At 38.1% G+C, this 17,187-nt stretch overlaps 1 protein-coding gene across 1 annotated transcript in view; it reads right to left on the reverse strand.

Annotated features, from left to right (window-relative positions):
- CTNNA2 (catenin alpha 2) overlaps positions 1 to 17,187 on the reverse strand; it is a 406,333-nt gene that overhangs the window by 113,765 nt on the left and 275,381 nt on the right.

Consider the following 17,187-nt stretch of genomic DNA (forward strand, 5'->3'; position numbering starts at 1 on the left):
ATCCTCCAGGTAATACAAACTTAAAAAAAAAAAGTAAGTAATTCATCAAAGAAAATTTTTGCAGCTTTTTTGTTTGCTACCATCAGGTTGTTATTTCCAAAGAAATGTTTTTAACGTGTTTATGTGCAGGAGGCACAGAAGATTATTTTAAAACAATCCTAAAGTGATAAGAACAAAGATTAAGGTGACTCACTGGAGAGTTCAGAACTTTTCCACCAATAAATTATGTGCATATATTATAGCTAATATTCCAAAAAATCTGGCAAGACCTTTCACTATAAAATGAATATTAAGAGTTTCTAATCTCCATCCTGCCAAGCACTGGGAATGTTAAACACGATAATAAGCAGCAACACAGCTTGAGGACAGAAGGAAAATGGTCCCTACGCCTGTAACAGGAATCATATTGGCAGACATTAGGTTCAGTATAAAGAAGAATTCCACTTAAAACACTTTACTGCAGGAAGTCTCAAAGCAAAACTCCTCATGAAGATTAAAAAGGAGGAAAAAAGCCTTTTGTGGCTCATAACCAATGGGGGAAAAATATGGTTTTTAGGTTCAATGGCACAAAAAGCATTAAGTGACTTTGTTAGCTGTATTACCTTTCTCTTAAGAGAAAACTACTTCTTTAAAGATTTGTCACATCTTTTGCACATTGAACTCTGTTTGAAAGCTTTTCATCAAGAATCAAAACGATCCTCCATTCTTTCTGGCAGTACTCTTTCCTTCCCAAGGCTGTTTTCAAATGCTTCTATTTAGAATTGTTCCTTGCATATGATTAAGAGCGATTTTCTCTCTCCAGCTGAGCCTAATAGCACACGTTTCTGGGAGCTATTGAGAAGTCACTTTTGGGGTGGGATGGGGATTAAAGACACCCTTTCAATGATCTCCTCTCACATGTACAGCACAGTTATCAGCCCTACATTGGCAAGAGGCCTCTGTTCCAGTCTTTGCTTTAGGCATTCATTCCAGAGAACGCCTGCTTTCTGTTATTGCCTTTAATTCCAATTATGACACGAGGCCAAAGCTTTTATGATCATTTAGAAATCTGTAAAACCCATCCCCTTTTTTTATTTAAAAATTGAAACATAACAATATCAAGTGCCACCAGAATTTAATACAAAACATAAATTTACCTCTTAGCTTTCTAAAAAGGAACCATTACAAATTCTGGAGTTAATCACACAAATTTACACCAGAAAAACAGAAAGCATTTGCTCTCACACAAGAGGAGGCATCTGTGTCACCCGCTGATATTTTTATCTCACTTTTCTTGTGTTCATCCTTTGACTGAGTTCTTCTGGTCCCCAGCTCTTTAGCCTGAGCAATGTCAGAACAGGTTTTTGGTTTCAGATGTCCCAAATTCAGTCCCTGGTATTTTGTTCAAGACAGTAGCTGTCATGTGTGCACACAATTGAGCCTGTTTTCCAAGCTGAAATTTCACAATAAAGCTGAGGCAGAAAATTTTGGTTTAGGAAGCCTCTCCTGACTTTTGGAATGGTACAGCAAGGACTGCCAGATGAGCCAGCCTCAGCCAGGTTCTAGTTTATTACAGTATAACTGCACAGTTATTCTAAGAAAATCTAGAAAAAAAAAAATAAAATTACTCCAGCTGTGTGCTGTGCAGTTGCTGAACCAAGTTTCCTTGGTGACATTCGTGTTCTGGGATGCTTTATTTTCCCAGTCAAATAATTCAATTTATCTATTACTCTTTAAATTCTTCTCTCTCATTGTTTAAGCTTTAATGGACTGGTGTATAAAGATCCATAACCACAGAAGATAGGTTAAGAGGGTTTGGTTTTTTTTTTAGGGCAAAGATTACCTTTGTTTGGCACTTTTTCTTTCCTTATTTTAAATATAATCAGGGAATAATTCGCTAAACAGGTCAAAATTCCTGTGACTATTATGACAATGTGAATAATCAAAGAGTGAACACCAAGATACTTAAGACTACATAGGGATGGGTTTTTAGAGTTCCCAAATAAAACAAGTGGTTCACAATTCCTCTTCACTGATCTCATGCAGGGCAGATATATTTTGTATTCACCACCAACATGGTGAGGTCAAGCAATTAATGCTTGGCACCCATTTAGGGGGTCAGAAAGTTGTCCTTGAGCAGGAACTTGGGAATCCTTCCAGGACAGTCAGCTATGGGATGAAGTGACACTAAATAAATTAAGCATTTGATAAACTGCACCATTTAGAGGAAAAGGCTCCTGGGCATTGGGAAAAAAAAAAAAAAAAAATTAGAAATTTTGAGATTGACCTCAAAGTTTGTAATTTAGGTTCCTAATCTGTGTTTTGAATGTCTCATAGGTGGAAACTCTCACTGAGAGCACGCCCATGGCAGCCTGAATCCAGCACCCCTCCTAAGCCTCCCCTTCAAACCTATCCAGTAACTTTTTGACTCCAGTTTTAAATAAACAGTTTATATAAACAGTGGCCCTTAAGGTACATCCTATTGTGAAACACAAAACAACTGGGAGCCTTTCTGTGACCCTCAGGCCACACAACACAAACTGTCAATATCCATCTGGTCGGTCCCTTGTCCCTCCAAAACAGAGCAAAGCCTGTTCCACACTGCTGTGTGCAATTGCTGAAATTGTGCCTCCATGCTGCCTGAGATGCTAAATGGGATGTGCTGGAAAACTAAACCAAATCATGAGATCCAACTGAGCTCTCTCAATGGCAGCATTTTATTAACTCACACAAATAAGGCTGCATTTTTACTTATCCAAAAATTTTAAGTGTCCTTCACCTGATACTTATAAGATGGCTACTGCCTTTTAGTCTGTATACAAGCCCCCTTCTTCACTGTCTGATTTCAAAGAAATTTGTTTAGTAAATCACATTATTGAAAAATAACTAGTGGCATGTGATGCTACATAGCTTCAGGCAGGTCTGTCAAACACCATCTGCTCTGTGCTGAAAATACAAGTTTATTAAAGTTTATTTATTTAAGTCCTTAAATACTCTTATTTTATTGTTGCTCTGTGATAAATTTTTGGCTGTCATTCTTAGAAGGGATAGAAAGGAATTTATCCATTTCCTGAAAAAATGAAAAAGCTTGGTATTGAGCTGTTTGCCATTTCTCTGTTAATCTTTCTCTGCAAAGGGAAGAAAGATACTTTGGGATGAAAAGGAAGTAAAAATTGCTGCTGGCATTGGGTTAAAAGGAGAAGGAGGAGAAATGCACAGAATTCCTTGAATGCCAAAATACCCATATTCAAGTTCCTATGGACAGAATTACATCTATTCATGGTGTAATGAGGAGAACTTTGCAACATGAGAATGTATTAATCAAGTCCCCGATTTCTTGTGACCAATAACAGCATTTGCATGCTGCTTGTACTCGAGATATTTTCAAACAATTTTCCCAGTCTGAGTTGCTTCCATTCTAATTTCCTCAGAGCTTTTCCCTGCCCATCTGATTTATTCCCAGTTCAGCATGTGCCAATTCCCAGAGCTCTGCCCAGGGGCTGTGCTGGCTGCAGACTCCCCCAGCTCAGCAGAGGGTCTCCAACTGCATTTCTACCCCAAGGCTGCAGTTCCCTCCAAGGTCTCTCAAGGTCAGATCCAGCTCCCTGACTATAATATTCAAGTGTTTTTAAGCCTGATTTGCTAGGTGACATGAGAAGTTGTGTAGTTTCTCAACACATCCATGTCTGGTAGGTGGAAGAAATCAAGGTACTGGCTGTTCTCTGACTCCAGAAAATGCCTACAGTCTCAAGCAGTGTTACCTGAACAATAAAGATAGAACACAATCATTTATATTAAGCAAAGTCTGAAAAGCCTTACAGGTAAAACTGCAAGGAATTAAGGCTAGAACTTATTTATACAGGGAATTTCAACTTCCTTTGGTTAGGAAATGAAATAAAAAAAAGAACAAAAAGCACTGAAGGATGGTGAGAAATTTCAGCATCTGCTGAATGCTAGAAAGATCTCTTCTAAGGTATAGCATTGGATTCCCTTTTTACAAAGACCTTTCCCTCTCCTTCCTTTTCTTCCTTTGTACATTTTAAACTGTTAGAATAAAATATTAAACTCCCCAAACATGTATCACAACAATTAAGGACATTTACATCCCACAATTTGCTCATGACAGAACTCTCTTGATCAGCATGAGGTACTTAACAGGACGTTTTTCTAACCCTAGAGAATATCACAGATCCAAGACAAGGACAGTCAGCCCTGAGACTCAGTGCATTTTAGGTGAGATATGGTCAACCTTGGAAGAAGGTGCTCCAGACTGCAACTGTGTTGCTGGTTTTTAATAATTCCATTTACTGTTAATGTAGAAATCACAAAGCTCAAATTTCAGCACGTGAAACAGATGAAATTTTACTATCAAAATTATCATTATAAAAACAGATGTTGTAATGAATATCCTTACATTGAAAAGTTAAGATCACTTAGAGATGTATGAGAAGCAAAGCCAGTACTTTGAGCATGTTATTATAAAAAAATGCCAGCTGAACAAGGCTGACAGTGGGAACCTGTAAAAGAAGGGGATGGAGTGCCAAAAAATGTGGGGTAGCTGCAGGCCTACAAAATAATGTCACAGACAAAACCCCAATGTGTATCACAACTAAAGGAGTGATTGTTAGAGAACACAATCTTACTTTAAATTCGTAATTTAGAAGCTCAGGGTTTCAGTTAAACAGTAACAATATTAGTAACAACAATCTATGCAAGATGTTTTGGAACCACCATTTTCAGACATTCCTCTTTTTTCTCTGCTGCTTCAGATGTAAGCCAAAATATCTGGGAGAGCTCAATCTCCTCAAACATCAAGTGTTGCATGTCCAAGGCACCCTCACTACTGTTTCAAGTAATTTAGCCTCCAGGAGACAGCTGGAAAGATTATCTATTGATCCAAAAGCTACCAAACACTGATCTATTTTTATATTTTCATCATCCCTGAGGTAGAAGGTTCCATTATTTACAGGTTATTCAGAACTTCAATATCACAATGTTTTATTAAGGTGCAAATTGCTGCTCAAAAATATATCTGTCCTAATATTTTATTTTAAATGTTGAACATCACTCCTTTAAAACTATGCCAATGTTCAACAGCCCTTTTAAAAGTGATGAAGAGAAGCTTAGTACTAAAAAGAAAAACATTTTGAACAACAGACATAGGCTGCAGCAGTGTTTTTAAGCAGAAATCTAGGTTTAAATATACCAATACATAGTCCCCTTCTGACAGAAGACAATTCATTTTGGGTCAGGAAAAGGCTAAACAATATATTCCAGGAGAAGCAGAGACTAAATTTCAGTGGAAGCTGAAAATTCTAGCAATTTGCTAGGGATATGGGTCAGGAAAACAAGTTTTACAAAATCAGTGTGGTTCCACTAGAGATGAGCTGAAGATGACTTCTTAAAATAATAAGTTTAAGGAAAGATTGAATGTTAAAGTCTCTTGAGAGTGTGGTAGGAATGTGAAGTACTGTTTTACTCAGTTCAGTGATTTTTACTCATATAAATTATTTTGGGTTTAGAATTTATTCTAAGGAACTGCATTAGAGGTTCTGCAGTCACCCATTTCCCAGTTTCAATTTTGCTATAGAGAACCCTCCTGTGGAACTAAAATTTGTATGTTCCCATGTCCTCTTAATAATTCATTCTTTTTGTCAGGAGAAAAAAAAACAACAAAAAAACCATAGATAATTTTGCACAAAAGAAGGGTAAAAAAGGCTGTGTAGTGAGGTCTCCAGAGCTTTGTTTAGGTGGTTGCAAAGGAGAAAGGCTGAGTCACCAGAGAGAAAGGAAAAGACAGAAATAATGGAATCACAGCCTGGTTTGGGTGGGAAGGGACATTAAAGCCCATCCAGTCCCACCCCTGCCATGGGCAGGGACACCTTCCACTGGCCCAGGATGCTCCAAGCCCTGTCCACTCTATCCTTGGACACTTCCAGGGATCCAGGGGCAGCCACAGCTTCTCTGGGCACCCTGAGGCTCTGACCACCCTCCCAGAGAACATTTTATCCTAATATCTGATCTACAGCTGCTCTCTGTCACTGTGTGCCAGTCCCCCTTGTCCTTCACCCCATCACTTGTGAATATTCTCTCTCCCTGTTTCCTGCAGGATCCCTTCAGGCACTGCAAGGTCACACTCAGGTCACTCCAAAGTTTTCTCTTCTCCAGGCTGAACTATCTCAATTCTCTTGGCCTTTCCTCCCAGCAGAGCTGCTCCATCCCTCTGATCACTTTGGTGCCTCCTCTGGACTTTCTCCACCTCCCTCCTGTGCTGGGATCCAAGAGCTGGAGCAGCTCTGCAGGTGAGGTCTCACCTGAGCAGGGCACAGGGGCAGAATCCCCCTCCCCTGCTGCCCACCCTGCTGTGGATGCAGAGAAATCCCATCCTGGTCAGCACGTTGCTGCTTTGCAATAAAACACTGAATTACAGCCCCTTCCCTTCCACAGAAATGCTCAGCTCCAGAATGCCACTCACTAAATAATCTGCTCATAAATGTATGATACAGGCAATAAGTTCTCCTTAAATAAAACAATTGCTCTCAGCAGTGTTTAATTACCCTGTGACCAGTGAGTTTATCTGGTTCCAGGGTAGCATGAATAATTACAGCTATGGAGAAAACTGGGGAAGCCACATCCTTGCAAGCTCAGCTAGTAAATAAAGTCAATAAAATTAAAATGAACAATGAGCTGGACACAGTATCAGTACCTGAGGTGTGCAAATCTTATCCTTGGCCTGCATCCAAGCAAGTTTTATCTAGGTCTGTACATAATTAAAACTAAGTATGTAATAAAATAAAGAAATAATAAAAACTGTACCCATTAATGGTTGAAGATTCTCTTGTTATATTTTATGTATGTTATTTTATGCAGGCCACATCACCACAATATCTGAATGCCTTCAAGTGGTGAATTAAGTGGTTTAATATCAGTCATGTGCAATTTCTTATTTTAACCTCTCCAAATTGGGAGAACTTGTGTGTAGGGGAGAATTTTACTTTGGTTTGTGCCATTTTTTTTTCTTGTTTTGCATAATTCACTTTTGTAGCTACTTCTTGTCTTCTTTTGGCAATAACCAAAGATTTCCAGAAATGTCAGCAGTTGGATTTGAAACACAAGTTAGGATTAGGGCTTGATCATACTGGTTCCCAGGTGGCAGCTGCTTTTATTGATTTATATTTACCCATAATCACATACTGGCATCTAAAAAAACCAAAAAACAACAAAAAAACCCAAAACAACCCCCCAAAAAACCCAAAAAACAACTGGTGAAAAATTTACATTTAGAATGATATTTTACATTTAGAATTATATTAGAGTTTGAATTTTTTTTTTTCATTCATAGAGGAGACACTGAATAGTTCTGTATTTCTAAACAAAGCTTTTCCAAGATCAATGTGGTGAGGACATATTCCTGCTTTTCTAGCTACTAGCCAAGATTGGATTTTACAGCATTTTGAGGCACTGAAAATTCACAAAAGGCATCTGGTGGGACCCTCCTAAGTGACAAAGCTTGTGTAACTTCCAAATCTCATTGATTTTTATCACATAAATACATTCATTGTTTGGAGGGTTTTATGGACAGGGGGTGAAAGCCATGCAGCAATAAGAAATTCTTCCCCCTGGCAAGAATATCCTTCCATCATTTAAGAGGTATGTCATTTAATGAAATTCAGATTCTAATGTAGCACACTGCCATTCCAGAAAGCAGTGACAGTGCTCAGGGTAGGACCATCCCATTTAATTTTACCATTCTGAAATACTGAATCAAATCTAGTTATTTTAGCTCCTTCTATATTCAATATATAGTGACAGGCGTTTTTAGAGCACCCATCTGTCTTGCATATTTATTTTAATACAGAGTACTTATCATCACAGGGGATTGCTTCTCTCCATTGACACTGGAGGGGAGCTTGAAGTACTTATGTTTAACTCCTAAAAGAATTCTGAGTTACATGAGATAAACTGCCTATTTAACAGCTGCAATGAGTGTCCAGCCCTCCTAAGGATCAAGCTGGAGATTGTATCTTGGACAAATGTGTGATTTGCATGATTTTGTTCCAGAGAATTAAAAAATACAGCATTATAAGGATGTATTTTTTATAAGCTTCTGCACAAGACATTCCTGTCCTCCCAGGATGGGATATTTTGAGGTCCTGAAAAAAAAAAAAAAAATCCACCTTCTTCCCACTGTCTGAAAGAAGCATAATTCATAATTTAGATTCAGTATTGAATCTTAACACTTTCAGGTCCTTCCCAAGCTAGCAGCCTATCACAAGTGGAGACCCTCAGGGATCAATATTGGGCTCATTGTTTAATGTTTTCAAACAGGCACAAGAGAAGCAGGTAGGCTGGAAAGGCCCAGAAAGGGACCAGGAGGATGATCCAAGCACTGGGAATGCCACGTGAGGAAAGGCTGAAGGAACTGGGTCAGAGAAATATCACAATTTAATGAAGAAAACAAAACAAAAAAAACCCTCCAGTTCTATCTGTATTTCTCTAATCAGATAATATGGCAGCATCACCCTAATTTGCAAGTGAAGTTTGCTGATGATGGGGAGAAACAGGGGAATGCAGCTGGAGGAGCCAGGACTGATAACCTGAGAGGTTTTCTGATAACGCCCTGGAGAAATCCCTGGCAGCGTGGGTAAGGTGATCTCTGCTGCTGTGAATGCAGGGGATAGGAGTGTTAGCATGCAAGTCTGCTCCTCATCCTCCTTTCTGTCCTGCTGTCCTTGGGAGCTGATGTCTGTGAAGCTTCCCCTCACTCCTTCCTGTTTGAGGGGTGCTTTTATAACAATACGGATCAGAATTTTAATCGGGCGGAATATTTCTTGTCGTTAAAGAACATCTTTTCCTTTGCAATGCCTGCTCAGAGGACTCAAAGAGGAAAACATCAGGGTTTTCATAGAAGAAACTGCACATTTCTATTCAGAAGATACTGGTACAGAAAATTGATGCTGTTACGCTTAAATGCTTACAAAAAATAGAATTTTTGAGGAAAGAAATGTGAATGATGTAAACTGTTATAAAAACATCAGCCTCACTGAAGCCACACTAATTTACACCAGCTGAGAATCTCCCCACTCATCATTTAAGCAAAATCTTGCAGATGTTTCCATTTAGAAGGTCAGAAATGTTTACTCCAGAATTCAAAATTATTCTAATTTCTTCACAGACTTCTACTTGCAAAGGGTCCACTACAAACTCCTCATTCATCCACCAACTGCTTTGCAGCTGTAAATTGCAATATGCTTTTAAATTGCTCCTGGATGCCTTTTCTTAATCTAAAATAATGAGAAAAAGGAGGTATGCACAATTTTTTCTTTCCAATCAGGTATCAAAGCCTTTAGTGAAGGACTGTGTAAATAAAAAAGTCAAAATTTACCTACTTTAATACAAGCTTTTGATAAAAGTCCATTCTATTATTTTAAACATAATAATGTTGCTGAGTCATATATAGTTATTAACAAAGCCCTGTGTCATGCATCCTGTTAAAATTGTGTCAGTGAAAAAGTTGATGCAATACAGGCAACTAAAAAAGAGGAGGGGTAGAGAAGTACAGAATGTCTTACAACATGAAATGAACAATCCTTCATGCATCTGAACTCTGAAATATATTGAGTAAATCTTTATGTCCCTGTCTCAGATTAGTGGAAATACATGTCAGAGCTGTTAGTGGAGGTGATATTGATGTCTGGTATTTCTGTCAGTTTTGTGTTTTATTCACCACACAGCACCTGTAGCTCTTCTCTTCCTGGTTGGTTTTAGACTAAAGGATGCATTAGGAGTCACAGGAATTAAATGCAGGACTTCCTGAGACAAATCAGCATTCCTTGAAAACATCCTTTGGGTATTTTCCACCTCTCTAGGAGGAATAGGAGAACCACTTAACACTATTTGGTTACAAGCAAAGAGTTTTTTGTTTGTTTAGGTATTTAAGAAAAAGGCTCCATGTGATAACATTTGTCTATAATGTTGCTTCCACAGCACCTTAAGCACCTCTGACAAATGAAGTGACCACTGGAGGTTCATCAGAGCATTCACATTTACAGGTATAAAATGACATTTCTCATGAACATATTGAAGCTCCAGCTCTGCTGTTCTGTTTAGGTCCAGAATTACTGTCCATGGCACAAAGACAGGTATTATTCAGGATCCAGCCTCCCCAAATGTTGCCTGCCTGTGCCCTGGAAGCACAGAACTGTTTTGGCTGCACTTACAGTGCTTTGATTAACAAATATCACTGAAAAATAGGATTTCAACTGGTTGGCTGCATCTGTCACTATGCATAGACCTCTGGATGAGATGTGTATTGACTATTACATCTGCATTTCTTTCTTTTTAATTGCATTCTGCTTATATTCCTTGGGTGATCCATGAGGAAACAAGTCTTGTTTATGTCCAATCAAAAATCTGTTCATCAAGGCAGGCAGCTGAAAGTCAATGTCAACTCAATATTTCTACTTATAACAGAGAACTAAATGCTTTATCCAATTAATTGTTAGGTTTTTTTCCCCTTGTCTTGCCAGTTTCCTCCAGATCACCCAGGGAGGAGAATTCCTTTGTGCATTCTCTTTAACAATCCAACTTCCTCTGAGCACAATTACAGCACACAGTGAGACAGTATTTGACATAATTTTGGGGGATGTTTCTTGCACCCAGTGAAACCAGTGCTGTTTTCAGTGCTGGACTCTGCTTGGCACCTGCTGGGCAGCCTCCAGCATTACCTGTGGATGTGTCAGACTTCCTGAGGACAGAAATGGGCTGGCAGGAAAGGTTTTCACTCTGACACTCTCCTGTGAAAACCCCACCTTCAAGCCAACAATGAGTGTGAGCTTTAATTGCACATGAACCTTAACTTCAGCTCCTGTTTGTAATGAATGGAGACAGAGCAAAGAAAATAATTCAATCCTCATCATGGTAATTAACCTTCCACTTGGACTACAGGTTTATTTGTGTCCACATGCTCCTTTGTAGGACATCACAACTGTGAGGCAACGGGGATAAAATAAAACAAAATAAAAAAATAAAAAAGGAGTTTTTAAACTCCAACTTGAATTCCTAAAGAATTCAAGTGCAAAGGATCAGCTCTGTTTTCACAGAGCAAAGCCATGGTCTATTCCTGCCTCTGCCTCAGATCAATGTGTTAAGTGATAGCTATTCAAATTACTTGTCAGTTTAATCAGAGGAAGTGAAACACAATTACAGGGCATTAGTGTAAAAGCCAGCACAAAATAACAGAATGTCCATGTGGGATATCTGAGCAAAAGCCTGTTGAAAATAACTCTGTGACATTTTCATCAACAGTCTTTTTTTTACAGAAAAAGAAATCCTTTGGAAATGCTATTACAAACTAATTAGGCATAAAATAATGCTTTCCTTCTACAGACTGATTAGAGGCCTTATTTCTTCTTGTAGATATCAGAAATATTTTTGGCTTTTGTTTTGTTATTAGAATAAAATTAAATACATAAAGACCTTTACTGAAGTGATAACTGGTGCATTTACAAAGCCTCTCTGTGCTCCCTCTCAAGTCAGCAGGAGTTTTGCCATTATTTCCACTGAATGATTGGAGCATTCATTTTTCATGGACACTCCAAATTTCCATTGAATAAAATATTTATTTTTGGAATCCTCAAGCAGATGACTTGGATTAAGTGGCTGAAATGGGAGCAGGGAAGGATAGGGATGACTCCTCCTGCTGAAGGCAGGGCTGCAAATTTGGTGGATTCCAAAAAACAAACAAATGCAAACCTGCCCTGAAATCCCTGCCTGGAGTCCCCAGGTGGGACATGCTGAGGTGGGCACTGTGCCTGGAGTCTTTCTGACTCTTTTACCCCAATCTGCACCACAGCTCAGTTTCCCTGGAATAGGTAAAAAACCACCCAGTTCAGAGGTGTGAAGGAAATAAGGACTTGTGAATCCCCATGACAGGAAAGCAGACTGAAGCCCTACGTGATCCTCAACTATTAAAATTAATATATAGAAGGTAGAATAACCTCTATGTGTGTTAAAATATTTTAATTTTTTTTTAATTTTTTAAAAAAATATTTTACAATCACTATCAATGCATGTCTTTAGGATAGAACTGAAAAAAGCTGGAAAAAGCCTTCTCCTTCCAAACCTAATTGGATTTTTAAGATCCAGAAGAGATGGGGACCTAGACTTTACTCAGCACAGTGAATCTCCTGGAATAAGGTGACTTCACTTTTTTCAAGAGCCACAATGGATAGCCCAGGTCTAGGTGCCCCTGTGGTAAAATCACTTAAAATGATCATCTTGTAATTCTGAGCTCAGAGACTCTGAGGTCTTTAATTGGATTTGGCCCTTTATCTTCTATATTCATGAGATAGTAATTAATTTGACCATCCCTGCCTGGTCCACAGGGTAATTGAATGAATAGCTCTGCACAGCACATAAATGCCTCCAAAAAGAGTTATTACAATGACTGTGCAGTGTGACGAGTTAACTCTGCCCCGCTGGAAATGACGGCATTGAAATTCCTAAGGAAAGTGCCACTGGAGCCCATCTCACAGCTAATGGGAAAGGAAGAAAGGGTGTGAATATGCAACATGCAAAACCACTTCACAGTTGATAGTCTGCCCATTAAAATAGTGACAATTAAAATTTAATCCTATTTTTCCAAGTTTCCATGCCACACCTTCATCTTCTGGCACTAATAAAATCCTGAAAATATCTCAGAAGGGGTTAAAAGCAACTTAGTACTTTTGGTAGAATGCCACAAAGACTTCTTGTAGGAAATGAAGTGGAAAAAATGTTAAGAAATGTTAAATGAAATCACAGCAGACTGAAACCTGTGGTTCCAGTGCAAGACCTGAACTAAATTTGAAACAGATGCTAATTGGCACCACCTTCACTCTGATGTTCATAAATGAAAGTGAACGAGACCTGAGAGGTGCCAGAGGAAGACCAGCCATCCAAAGAACATTAAAACAGGCTTGGATTTGCTTTGTCAGCTCCCAAGTTATTTATATCTGTCTAAGTCATCTAGATCCTTCTGAAAATTCATCCAATGAGACACGTGTACATGGAATTGAAATTCTTAAATTACCCTGGATACGCCTTCCATTAGCAATCAGCACTGGCTTTGGAGGTGAACTCCAGATCTGGGCTTGTACTGAGTTGTTCTCTGCAGGAGATTTTTCCCTGAGGAATGGGTAATGGTTTGTATCAAGGCAAACAGGGTTGTTTGCAAGTCTCAGTACAAATCATGCACTGCCACAGACGTCTGCAGCTGTTTGGAGCCCCTTTTAATGACAAATGCTCACAAAACTAATGGCACATGGTGAAAGTGCTGTCTGACCACTACATCTGGTTTGATCCTTTCCCTCACAAAAAAACCTGATATTACAAATCAACCTTATTTTTAATATTTAAGGATATCAGCCATTTAGAATAGTATTATTCCAATAATTCAGCAATTTGGCCCTTCTGTGACTTCTGTGATTTCTGTATTAATACAATGCAGCATTCCACACTTCCTATTTATTACTCTATTCTCTAACCTATAACTCCACTGGCATTATCTTTGATGTTATAACTGAATAAATACCTACTATAAAAATGAATGATTTCACTAAAAAAAGAACAATTGAGGAACTTCTGCATATTCCACTTGGTCATGATGTGCACCAAGAGAACAACAGAATCCACAGTCTATGGGAACTTTACTTCTAATTCCCAGCCCTGGCTTCTAATAGACTACATTTTAGTGAAGTTTTCTTCAGAATGGCAATTAGTGTTAAGGGTGAGTCAATTCCATGATGATCAAATACCTAAAGAAATTAAAAAAAAAACAAACTAAAGCTCAGCAGGAGCAGCTCTGTGGCTTTCCACACCACATGATGCTTTTCACTTCAAAACTACCAAGTAAATTACTGAGAAAAAGTTACTGTGAATAAAATGGGCTGCACTGTGTTAAGTAATTATTTCTAAAGTGTGAAATGGGTAGGAAGTATCTCATCTCAAAGCAGTGCCATGATGTATATTACCTCTCTGGTATAAAGTGAACAGTCTTTTTTTTTCCTCCTTTTTTCTTTATCTTGCAGGAGCAATCACAGGAATGAAAACTTTATTTTTCTAACGATTTTGTATGTGGGAGAGAGGTGTAAAGGCTCAACCTGTGAAACTCTGCTGTGCTCCACTATTTGTACTGTGCTAGGGTTTTGAGGAGAATTTCTGGAGTTTCATGAGCTGTCAGGAAATCACAGAATGGATAAGGTTGGAAAAGACCTCTAAAACCGAGTCCTGCAGTTCACCCAGCACTGCCACATTCACCACTACAAAGTCAGGAAATTATGAATAAATGTGGGTGATGCTCCCCATTTAAGGAATGCAGGATGGAGTTGTGATCTATGTCAAAGACCAGAATTTCTGAGGGATGTACCTCAGGGAAGATTTGGATTTTGATTGATTCTGAACAATGCAGGAACAATGCTTGCTTTCAGTTTCTATTCCATGTCATGCCACACACCAATTCTGTCCCTCAGTCTTGGGACCAGAGGGGAAAAAAGGTCACTTTAATTGAAAAGTCACCTCACAGCATGGGGTAGGAAAACACTCCTCTTGCTTCTGACAGAACAGAGGGGATTCTTGCCATTAATGAATTGCTAGATGCATAACAACAGGCTGCAAGAAGAAAAGGATGTTTTTCCTTATTGTTTTGTTTTTTGTTAGGTTTTTTTTTTAATAACTATTATTAAAAGTTGCAAGGACTGAGGAGAAGAAAGGGGAAAACCATTAAGAATCAAAGAGGAGCTTTCCCCAAGACAAAAGGTGGCACAAATTGGTTGTAATGACCTGGCTAAATACTGCTGTCTATTCAAAGGATAATTACACAGACATTAAAATATTTATGCAGCATTAATGTGAAATTCAGTCCCAAATCAAAATCAAGAGATAGCAGAGATTAAATAAGAAAATCCTAGTTCAGGTTTAATAGCTGACAAGCATTATTCCTAAATATTTTTCCTTGATAAATAAAGGAAATAAAATATTTTTCCTCAATATTTTTCCTTAATAATCTGTTTCAACAACATGCAATACAAGTTCTTAATTAATTTTGTTCATACACATAAAAGATTAATTGCAAAAAGGTCAGAAAGGGTTATTTCCTGTAGAGACTAAATATCACATGGATATCCAAATTATACTTTGCAGGGCTGTGACTTCTGAGCACTCAGAGCCATTCAGTGACCGCCTAAGATAAAGAGCAAAAGTGCATCCACAGAGTGTAAACTCATTCTGGCATCTGTCCTGAAACTATCTTGGAGGTTTGACCTTCAGAAGAACTTCACAGAACACAGATGGGTTGACTAGGGCTGGCCACAGGAAAGTGTTTAACAAGTCAGTGTTGCAAAGTAGTTGGAAATGATGCAGAACAGGACTGTAAATAGATCAAGGGAGCTCTGCTGAAATATCTGTGTGTTCATAGCTTGTTCTCTGGCATCAGGAGGGGAATGGATAGAACACTCTAATTATATGGTATTATTTTCAATTTTTAATACTTTATTATTGAATTAGTTCAATAGTTAAATTTTATAATTCAATAATTTAGTTTAATGTTTTAAATAATTTCATAAATGTCTGTACTTCCACATACAGCAACTGTTAGGTGGGGTCAGCCTGTATTTAGAGGTAAAATGCCAAGTCATTTTGGAAGCTTCCCTGTGATGTAGGAAAATGACAATAAATCACCAGTGCTACATCAGGAAAGGCCACTGTGAAAGCCACATTCCCTGGTGGCTGCATTCCTGCTGGCCATGGACAACCTCCAATCCATGACCATGTCACACAAGGTACTGATAAACGTCTCTGATAAATGTTTCATCTCACATGCTCATGCAAAACAAAAGGAATGAGTTTACAAAGTTAAGGTTTCATCAGCTTCTCTTTAGACAGAGATCTATTTCTTTAAAAAAAATAATTGCCTTAAGTGCACTACTGTGTGTACACATTTGTAGATATTTTTAAACTCAAAAATGAAATTTCTTAGATGGCTTGCTAAATCAAGAGAAGAGTGCCCATCAATCATTTAATATAGCTAAAGAGTAGAAATTCTGGTAAAGAGTGCTTTTTTTGAAAAGCAAGATGAGGCTGGTAGAATGATTGCCTACACCAGCATTCACTTTGACTGATGAACCTCAGAGTAGTTTATTACAACAAATAGCATCTCCTAGTGAAATTCTCTCCTTCCAATATTCTGCTCTGCAAAATCGTAATTTTGATATCAGAAACAAATTGCAGCAATGTGCAGAAGAATTGCAACAACATGCAGTTGTTGCCTCTGAAAGCTATTTCCAAAATACTTCATAACTTCAAATTTTATCAAGACAAAAAGAAAGCTGGGTGACACATATTTATGCATTTGTGTGTATGAAATGCTTTTGTAATTCAAATACACCATGTTTTACCACCAAACCATCAAAATAAATCAAAATAGCCATGTTTTCTTGACTGGTATCATTAACAGTTTCAATGCTAAGAAGAACAGTGCCCAATATCATGTACTGTGTTAAATATTTTAATTCAACTGCCATTTCTTTCTTTAATGTCACTGCCCTCCTCAGCTGGGCAGGATCAGGTCAAGATAAGGACAGGGAGAGATCCCTCCCCAGTCACTGTCAGGAGACTCAGCTGGGAGAAACTAGTTTAATTCATTACCAAGCAATTCAGAGTAGGACAACCAGAAATAAAATCCAATCTCAAAACACCTTCCCTGAACCCAGAGAAACTATTCTGAATAAGAAAAACTGATGTGGAAAAGTATTTTCTTCTGAATACAGAATATCATGAAAACTTTTGGCTTTGTATCCTCATGACTTACAGTTTAAATCAACTTTTGAATTATATTGACTTAACTTTGGTATCACTGCTGGTACTTTTTTTTTTTTAAGACAAGCATTATTAGAATTGGTTATTTCTGTAAAACCTTGAATCCAGTGAGTTAAATGTGACCATGATTCTAAACCCTTCTGTAATAAATCCTAATAACCCAACTGGATTTATGACAGCCTATTATACAGCACATTCATGAATATAGACCAATTTTCAGTTTCCTGGACTAGAAATCATGATCACATCTAATCTGCTGCGCCTGACAATAAGTTTATGATGTTTAGTGGAAAAGCTCACTGGCTTCAGAGGTCACTGAAAGAGATCACAAACTATTTTACACAGCACAAAAAA

Source organism: Catharus ustulatus, chromosome 5 (assembly GCF_009819885.2).
Source record: "Catharus ustulatus isolate bCatUst1 chromosome 5, bCatUst1.pri.v2, whole genome shotgun sequence".
Classification (NCBI taxonomy): domain Eukaryota; kingdom Metazoa; phylum Chordata; class Aves; order Passeriformes; family Turdidae; genus Catharus; species Catharus ustulatus.